We start from the raw sequence: 9,420 nt of genomic DNA, 5'->3' as shown, positions 1-9,420 counted from the left end.
CTGGCTTGGGGACTGACAGGAGGGCAGGGGCTGGAGAGCCATCCATCTTGGGAATGTCTGCTCTCTGACCTGGGAGGACAGAAGTTTGTTTCCCCTGCTGTTAGGGACCCATCTGTGCCTCCCTATCGCTGAAGAAGAAAAGGGAGACTGGTGTTTGCCCTGGCATTTGACTTTAATCCTCTCTAAGCCAAGGCTAAACAATCAGAATGGGGAGACCCGGAGAGCGGAGTCGGGGCGCACTTCCCTGCCGCTGATCTGAGCGGATGGGCCTCAGACCCTGAACCCTGGTCCCTGTTAGGACTGGACACCTGAGCAGAGGCTAGTAGGAGCTTTTCCAGCTGCATTGTGCCTGCATCCTTCTCCAACTTGGGTTCCCAGGGCTGTCATCTGGGCTCCATAAAGAGCAGGTGGAGGCAGATCGAACCCACACACTCATGTTCTTGGAGCAACATCTGGACTTCCATGCGTCCCCCCACTCTGGGGTCCTCTGTTCCCCCAGCCTATGCTATAGGTTATGGGGAATGGCTCGAGCCATTTCTTTATGGAACTTTTTCTCCCTCCTTGTGGCTTCCTATGCCTTCAATGCAGATCTACTTCTGAGGCTTGACTGCAAATCCAGCTGGGGGCTTGTTTCTCTCCCACATGTAAACAGAAGCGAGCTTCTTTACCTGTCTTGATACAATACTTATTTCTTGCCTCCTGCCAACCATGAACAAGATGCCTGGAACTTCAGGTGAGCGTGCATTTGGCCCCTGAATTCAGGGACAGTTTCCATCTTGTGGCACTCACCAACCCTCGATCCCCTGCTGTCCCCTCAGCTGGGTGATAAAAGGATGGGACAGCACTCTACTTCCCCATCTTGGTTTATGAGTGCTAATCAGCAGCTGAGCTGTCATACAGAGAGCTCCTGACTTGGAAAAAATTGTGTCTCCTATTTTAGAACACACACTGGGCAGAGGTTCCCGCAACTCCCCCTTACAACTCACCCCTCCCCCTAGCTCCTAGTAGCATCCTACAGCTGGGTCCTTAAGGCCACAGATCCTTTGTCCACTGTATGGCCAAAGAACCCAAGTGTAGGTGCCAACTGGAAGGTGGTATTCTCCTTTGCACCGATTTCCCCCAACCCCTTCCATTCTCGTTCCTCCCTCTTCTGTGCTGAGCTATGGGGGGATTAGATGGTGGCTAGTCCTTGCTCAGTGGCCTTGTGAGCTGCCACGGCAACCAGAGTGTCAACCTGCACCATCCTTCACCTGTGCTCTGCAACTTGGAGCTGCCTCTTTGCATTGAGGCCTGAGGTTAGTCAGGTGGCCCTCTTGTGGCCCGGCTGGGCACTAGTACCTGTGGCATTTGTCTTCAAGAGTAAGCTCTGTCCCAGAAAGCAGCTTTTGAAAGCTGAATGTACTGGTCAGGAAGAGCCAGTACTTCCAACATTGCTTTGGGTGCTAGATAAGGTGGTGATCAGGTGGCATTTAGAAGCCTGGTGCTGTGACAGTCATGGCTGTTCCTTCAAGTTCCTAGTGAATGGTTTGGCCATACTCATATTGGGAGGACTGACATGACCAAATCCTCTTGGCATATCCTGAGCCAAGTTGGTTCAACTGGGTTGGGGGGCCAAGGACCATGTATACTTGAAAGGGGCCGTCGACTCGGCCAGTCGGAGTTGTCCAGAGTTGGACTAAGGTCCTACGGGTCCACGTTGGCGGTGAAGCTTGGGAAAGTGGCTTTAGGAATGATCTTCCATAAGAACACAGGCCATGCTGAGGAAGGGGTCACATGAATTAAGACTGAAAGGTGACACACCACAGAACCTTGGCTAGATATGCCACTGCCCTGACTACAGCTGTACAGGGGCTGGACATCCTGGGAAAGGACACAGGCTAAGACATCTGCTGTGGCACACGTGTGAGCTCTGGATAACCTGATAGTGAGCAGGAAATAAGCCTCCAATGACATCCCCCCAGTCCCTTCACAAGAAGGGCGTTACTGGGTGCAAGAGAATCTTGGAGGGGTGCTTGTGCTTCCGGCTTCTGTCCTTGCGTCTCTTCTCCTAAAGCGTAGCCTCGCGGGTCCCTCTTCCGTGTGTTCTCATATGGGGATGTGCTTTGGGGGAAACCAAAGATGATATATGACCTAATGGCCGAGGTCAAGCCGTTGTTGAACAAGTGACGTATCGACTTTCCTAATCCCCCTGGGGACAGCCCCTCTCCTTGAGCTCTGACCACTCCAGCATCTCGGGTGACAATGATGCTGCCACCTTCATTTCCATGGTCCACATCGGGCTCTGCACCTGGTCCCTGAATACATGTAACTTAAGGAGAACACAAACCATGACCGTGGCCATTTGAACCCTGATGAACAGGCTTCCAGTGGAATGAGGCAGCTGGGAGAGGATGAACCAGGCCATAGTGTCCATGCTTTTTTCTGGGCCCAACCTGATCCCCTGGGGAAGCTCCTGGGCTGTTCAGCATCAGCTGGGACCAGGAAGAGATCAAATAATGCCTTGACTTGATCGGTTCCTCAGGGTCAAGCATTCAGAATTGGCACCCACACTTGGTCTCTGCTGGCCACCAAAATGGGGCCAGGAATCCAAGTCTACAACACCAACCTCTAAAATGCCCATATAGAGAGGGCCAAGCTCTTGTTCTCGTGGCCTAGAACATGTGGCAGATCGGTGGACACTGGACCTTGTCCACCAGCTGACCAGGCCCTGAGCTTGCTCCTCCATACCCTGTGGCACCAGTGTTGAGTGAGCTCAGTTACTAACCTTGATGACCTTGACTCTTCACTCTCCCCCTCCCCCCACACAATGACCATTGAGCTAAACGCCCATCTCTGAATTTGGATGGAGGGCTCAGGACTCCCATCCAGATGTGGTGATGTTCATGACACACACCAAAATGTGTGTCATGAACATCACCATGACACATGACACCAGTGACTCTGGAAACTCGCCTTAGCCAGAAAAGGGGTAGAAATACAGATGTGGAATGGAAAAGGAAATGGCCTAAACGGAAGCCAGCAACATCTCAGAGCCTAACTCCTGGACTCCCCATAACATGGGGACCTAACCCTAGACACACCCAGCACAGACCTGTCAAACTGAGCACCTGGGACTTGAAGTAGGATACTACGAATTAGGACCCTTCTGGGTTATTCCTTGACTCTGCTTTCCTTGGCATCAAGTTCCTAGTTCAGTGTCCAAAGCTGTCCCCGCCACTGTTCCTGACTGCCCAAGTTTGCATAAAACCAGACAGGGTGTAGTTAGGAGGTTCTTAGACTGAACCCTATAAAGGATGTGTTGGAGGCAGACACCAGTCTTTGCTTAAACACCCCTAAATAATCGAATGCTTTCCTCCCCAGCTCAACTTCCTGCTCCCTGTGGTTTGGATTTTTCTAGTCAAACAACACCTGTTGGAGACTCTGGGCCAGGCAGAGGAGCGTTACTGCTCACAACTGGTGCAGAACACTGTCACCTTTCTGAAAGGTGTAAGAAATGAGTGCCTCTGTGGTCCTAGCCCGAGAGAAATGTCATCCACCACAGTGTCTTCAAGGGCTTGTGACTCGATTTTTTTAGAGTATCAAGACAGGTTCCAGGCTTGGCTTGGATCTTAGCTTGAATCCAGATTGGTGCCATGGACCATGCCCAGTAAGACTGGAGTGACAGTTGGTCTGTTTTTCTAGAACCAAAAGTAGCCATTGCCTCCCATCCTCTAACCAGTGAGGCTCTGTTGGGCCAGGAGCATGTGTGCCACCTGTGGAGCAACTACAGCTCTGCTTGCTAGCATGCTTTTTTTTTTGGGGGGGGGCGGGGTCCAGCTACATTGTGCAACCATGGATACCTGTGCTCATGCGGCAGCCCCAGTGGCTCATGGAGTTCTATGTCTGGACTCCCCAGAGGCTGGCTGCTGGCCAACCGTGATGTCACTTTTTAATGGCCCCATGTCAAGGCTAGGAGTTGGTTGCCTTTACCATGGCACATGACATCCTACACGTGCTTTCTCAAATCTCCCTGGAGAGGATGTGACTCCTCCCCTCTTCCCAGGGGCAGCAGCCCACCTTCCTGCTCTCATCCCACGTGTTCCCATCAACCCAGGCCTAACTGGGCTGTGTCTGTACTGAGCAGGTCTGGTGGAGGCAGAAGGCACCCTGGTCTTTCCCCCTGGCTAGAGAGGAGACTCGGGGGTTTCCCTGAATTTGTTCCCCACTAAAGGGCAAATGGATAGCAAAGACAGGCCCCTCAGCCCTGTGACGGCACCACATCTGAAACTGTCCTTGTTCCTGGTCACTCAAGGCGACCACACAGCACACATCCCCTGTCTGTCCCCTACATTGTAACCCTTCCATGTGGATCTGACTTAAGGGGGACACCTGACTTCTAGTGGGGTCTTCACCTTGGTCACCTCTGAGTCTACCCAAGGCAAATGGGCAGAAGGACCTTGAAGACTAAACTAGCCCAACCCCTGGGCTTCCCCCTTCAGTTTCTCCTGTTCAAGTCACGTTGGCAAGAACCCGTTCAGCTGGCGGGTGCATCATGGTATCATCTAGAGGGACATGGGAGAGTCACTTGGAGAGGCAACGGTTGGACCTAGATGAACATCAACCCACAGTGGCGATACCTCTTTGTGACCCTCCTGTGGGATGAATGTTTGATATGTTAAATGACTTGCCCGATCTGCCCCAGTCCTTCTTTAACCCTTCTCTGAATCCAGGCAATAATAACACTCCCCTGAAGCAATCCTCTAAAACTTGTGGGTTTTGAACGCTAGACAACCGCTTCTGTGGCTCTTTTGGTTTGTCCAAGAGCCCTGTCAAGTTGACCAGTCGTCCACCATTCCTTATGTCCTCCCTTGCTCTTGGCAACAATGTTTCCAATGCTCACCTTGGACTTCACCTGCTTCAAAGACCCAACTGGCCTCCCTGGAGAGTCCTACTTGGAATCATATGGGTACTGAGTGTGTTCACTGCCCCAGGATCTACATTTTGGGAAGAAACCACACAGCAGCTGGAACTCTCGTAGTTAAAACGGGACTGATGGCCTAATAAGGGGAATTCAATCCTGGATTCCTTGCCACATCCCGACAGTCCATTCCTCTCACTTTCCAGGTGAGCTTTAGGCACTGCTAATCACTGGTGAGGAATGCCCCTTACTCCAGTCCCTTGGATGATGCCTCTACTAGAGGTCTCAAGGAGTTGAAGACGTTCAGTTGGAAGAGCATTTTCTCTTCAGCCACCACCTTGTGCAATCAAGTGACTTAATCTGTTGGGTTTCCCAACGTTTGTCTGTGTGGCCTTCCATCCCAAGTCCCTGGGTTATCCTGGGTGACCAGGTGGGCTGGCTGACATTTCTGTGCATGCCTATGCTGAAAGGGTATGCAGAGGGACTGAGATTTTAAGATCTTGTGACAGTGCCACTGGGGATGTTGGCCCTGTCACTTGTAGTATCCAAAGCCATATCTGAAAGTCCCTTGTCTGACTTGAGCTCAGAGCTGTGTGGACACTCCAGTCACCTCCTTCATTCTGCACTTGTTCTGGGGACCTCAGTGATGTGAAGTTCTTAACCTCAAGGCTAGCCCAGGTGTTTCCTTGAACTTGACCAGGGGTTTGTGAAGAAGGCTGACCAAGTCTCTCTGGTATGGAATTTGCCTGGTTTCTGGGATTTCTGGACCCTGGGGTTCCTAACGCGGAGCTGCTTCTCGAGGGGAGTCTTGGGATAGTTCCAGGACTTGTCTGGAGTTGGATCAGGTGTCCTGGGTGGGGGGAGGCGGTGATCTGATCCGGTGTCTGTCTCTGGAGATGACCTCTTGTGAGCACAAACAGACCACAGAAGGACCACCCAGACCACCCAAATCCAGCATATGGATAAGCAACTGAATCCTCACCTTCCCATGGGACAGGGAGGAATTCCAGGTAGAAGGGTAACTCGGGAGTACAGGTAGCCCCAGAACACCTCCAATCACATGCAGTTTCCTGACCTGTTGGCGGGAACCTCTCCCTTCTCCTGAATCTTACCAGATCCAGGGTCAAAAGCTACCCTAGTGGCTTTCCTAGGTTTGGCCTTGGAGCCCCTGAAAGGCAGATCCCTGTGGCACACGTGGACAACGTCACCCGCAGGGTCAAGGCATGTGGCTGAGCTTTATAGACTGGAGAGTGGCTCTGAGATGTGCAGCTTTGCCAGAGTTGACACTGGGTGAGAGGAACTGCATCAATTGTGGCCTAGACCTTATGACGAACACCTGTTCAGGTTGCCACACACTCGTATGGCCTCTGCCCTCTAGATCTTGATCCCAGGGGAAGCCTGACGTCTGACATCAGAGAGCCCTTTGGATTCCTGATCTCACTTTCCTTCCCCAGTTCCCTTATTACATTTGACTTTTCTAATCCTCAGCTCTTTTGAAGGGCCAGCCACCAAAGCTGAAGGTCATGACTTGATTCTTGGTCTGGGGTGAGGAAACTTCTAAAATCCTCAAGGCAAAGTATCCATCTGCCTTGATAATGAGCTGATGGACCAACTAAAAACTGGGTTTCAGTGGAGAGCCCTCAGCCATGACTCTGGAAGTCACCTACCACATGTCATACATCCTCTAGGCTTACAGTCAAACCCTGTGAGGAGGTTGGTGAAGGGTAGCTGAGGTTGCTTATCTGGTGCTTCTTGATACCAGCTCTTGTTGATGACGGTGACTGACCTTCTGAACAAGGGTCCTCAGTGCTGGAGGTAGCAGACCCACGAGAGACTTGGCTGCTGTCTGAAGCTTTGACAAAGGCCTTGCTGAACCGCTCTTGAAGCATTGCTGCTCGAGCAACTCTAGACTTGGGGTGTTGCTTTGTGGAGGATGTGTCTGCCCAATCGCCATCTCGTCCCCATTGTGGGTTGAAAGTTGGGCTAAGTCTCCATGAAAGTGCCCACGTGGGCACTTGGGATGGGTTAGTGAGGGACTTCTTGACATCAGGACATCAGACGTGGGGTATAGCTGGCTTGTATCAGCTGTCTCTCAGCCCTGGCATGCAAGGATTCTTGGAGGTGCTAATAGACTAAAGACTGCTTGTCCTTGTACCTGGGCTCTTGGCCTTGGTCTCGTCACTAGAACCAGATCTCTAGAGACCAAAGGGACTCGTCCATGAGAAACGCATCCTAAAGAGAACTAGAATCTGGGCAAGCATGAAAGAGGGTGCTGAACCCAACATGGACTCTTCCCCCAGTTCCTGGGAAAGCATGAAGTGCCCTACTCAATGCCCTTGAGATCTGAAGGAAAAGTAAGAACCAGAGCTGGCCCAGGACACGCTGGACCAACTTTCTTATCCGTGGGAAAGTTGGAAATGGTGAGATGAGAAGTGGTCACAGGGTCCCAAGCATGCTTTTACTTATGTAAAAGGGCTCTTGGGGGTGGGGGTGGTCTGGAGGGCAAAGAATGCAGGCCACCATGTTGTGGCCCAACCCCATGGGGAGGGCCTCTTGAAATGCAAGCTCTGCCTGGGGAGGCTTGGGCCCAGAGGACAGCCAGGTGATGCTGGGTCCTTTCATACTGGTGTCTCGTCAGGCACAATCTTCTGAGGCCCCAGAAGAGGGTCAGGGCCGTCTCCTTGGTTTCCCTAATCCTCCAGGGATGTGGCTGCCATGCTTTAGGACAAGTTGGTCCCCACGATGTCGATGTTATCACAAGTGAGAAATGCTGGTATCTGTCGGGAACAGACCACCAAGCAGCTTTTGGGCAACTCTTTAAGACCAGGACACAAGCTTCTGGAAATGGATGAGCTTATTAAGGTGGGGGGTGTGGTATCTTGGTGCTGTCCAGGTGGCCTCCTCTGCCAAGGTGGTACTTGCGGCCTGATGGGGTCCAGAAGAAATGACAGGCCCAGTCTCTGGGTGCCTCTGCCACTGTGGCCTTCCAGGACATCACTTGGTAATGCAGACACTGCCTGAGATGGCATCAGAGATGCCAACGCACTGGGACTCTGGATGCTGGCTTGTGCTTTGGCCCCTTTCACACGTCCTTGCTCACCTCAGATGGAGGCCAGATGCCTCCAACCCTCCGGTCTGGTATTGTCCAGAGTGTCTTAAGGATTGATTCTATAGAAATGGATGGGCAGACAGAAGAGGTGCCAGGAAATAAACTTGGTGGAAAGAACCCTGGCTAGGCTGAGTGTCCTAAAGACGAGTGACCCTGGGAGAGATGGGGCCTTGTGCTTCTCATTGGCTTAGTTGCTGGCAGGGTCAATGGCTGAAAACCGGGCATGACCTTGGAAGGTCCATCTTCCACCAACGTACCCTTGCACACTGACCACTGAGGGCTGTCAGATAGCAAATGAAGCCACCAGAATGAGGGGATTAGGGGAACTTTGGGTCATGTGATGGCATTGGCCAGATAGTGAATGCAAGTTCCCTAAAACTCTTGTCGTGCATCCCATTATCTTGAATTCCTTGCTGTGAGTCCCGTAAGCTACCTCTTCTGCTACTCACCTTGTGTCTCGGAGAAAGATTAGACTTCAGTAAGTTGAGGATGTTGGTGGCCAGCTGTGACAGGGTGGAACCCAGGGTCTGGTGCTCACACCTAACCACGGGGCTGCTCCCTAACACCTAGGTGGTCGGCCCATGTTAAAAGGGACTTGGGACATCTAATTGGACTTGGTGTCAAGTGGCGCTGTAGTTGCTATAAGGCAGTTTGCTATTTATAGCAACATGAAATGCACACACCACCTTCCATGCCCGAATGTCCCTGAGGAATAAACATGTTATCCGTTTCCTGGATATCATTTCCCATTTCTGCTTAATTTAGTTTCTTGATCAAAAATGAGGAGCCTCAAGTATCAGACGCCCTACCCAGGTGTTTAAATTTGTACGATGGCTATTGATGCTGACTGATGTCTCTTTCTACAATTGGTAAGAAACCCTTTCTGGTCAGAATCTCAGCTGAGATTACAGTGAAGTGCAGCTCAAGTTGTTCCTGAGAATTTGTATTGGACATTGTTTCCTGAAGTGTAACCCAGGCATCAGCTTCGTATGGGATCTTGGCTTAAATAAAACTAGGTGAACGCAAACAGGTGGGACCAGTTATAAACTCACTCTCCACTCCCAGCTCCCCTGACTGAGGGTTTTTCAGTCCTCTGGAACCAGAGTGGGACCTTGCCTTACAAGCTTTAAACCCATGAGGCTCTCCTGGTCAGGAACCCCCATGTCAACTAGAACGAGCCTGAATAGCCACCTATCGTGTAAGTGAAGTAAGACTTGGCTTCCTAGAGTGCCCGGGGTATCTCCAACTAGACAGTGCAGTTTGCTAACACAAACTGCCACCCTTAAGAATCCCAAGGTTGAGTTTGAACTTAATTTATGGCCATGGTAGAGGGGAAAGTTGACCATCACAGACTTGCTATCAGCTCCAGGAAGGAGCTGATTGTTGTGGCATTGCCCAAAACCAAGATGGTGGC

Source organism: Callospermophilus lateralis, chromosome 1 (genome assembly GCF_048772815.1).
Source record: "Callospermophilus lateralis isolate mCalLat2 chromosome 1, mCalLat2.hap1, whole genome shotgun sequence".
NCBI lineage: Eukaryota > Metazoa > Chordata > Mammalia > Rodentia > Sciuridae > Callospermophilus > Callospermophilus lateralis.
This window is presented reverse-complemented; position numbering follows the sequence as displayed.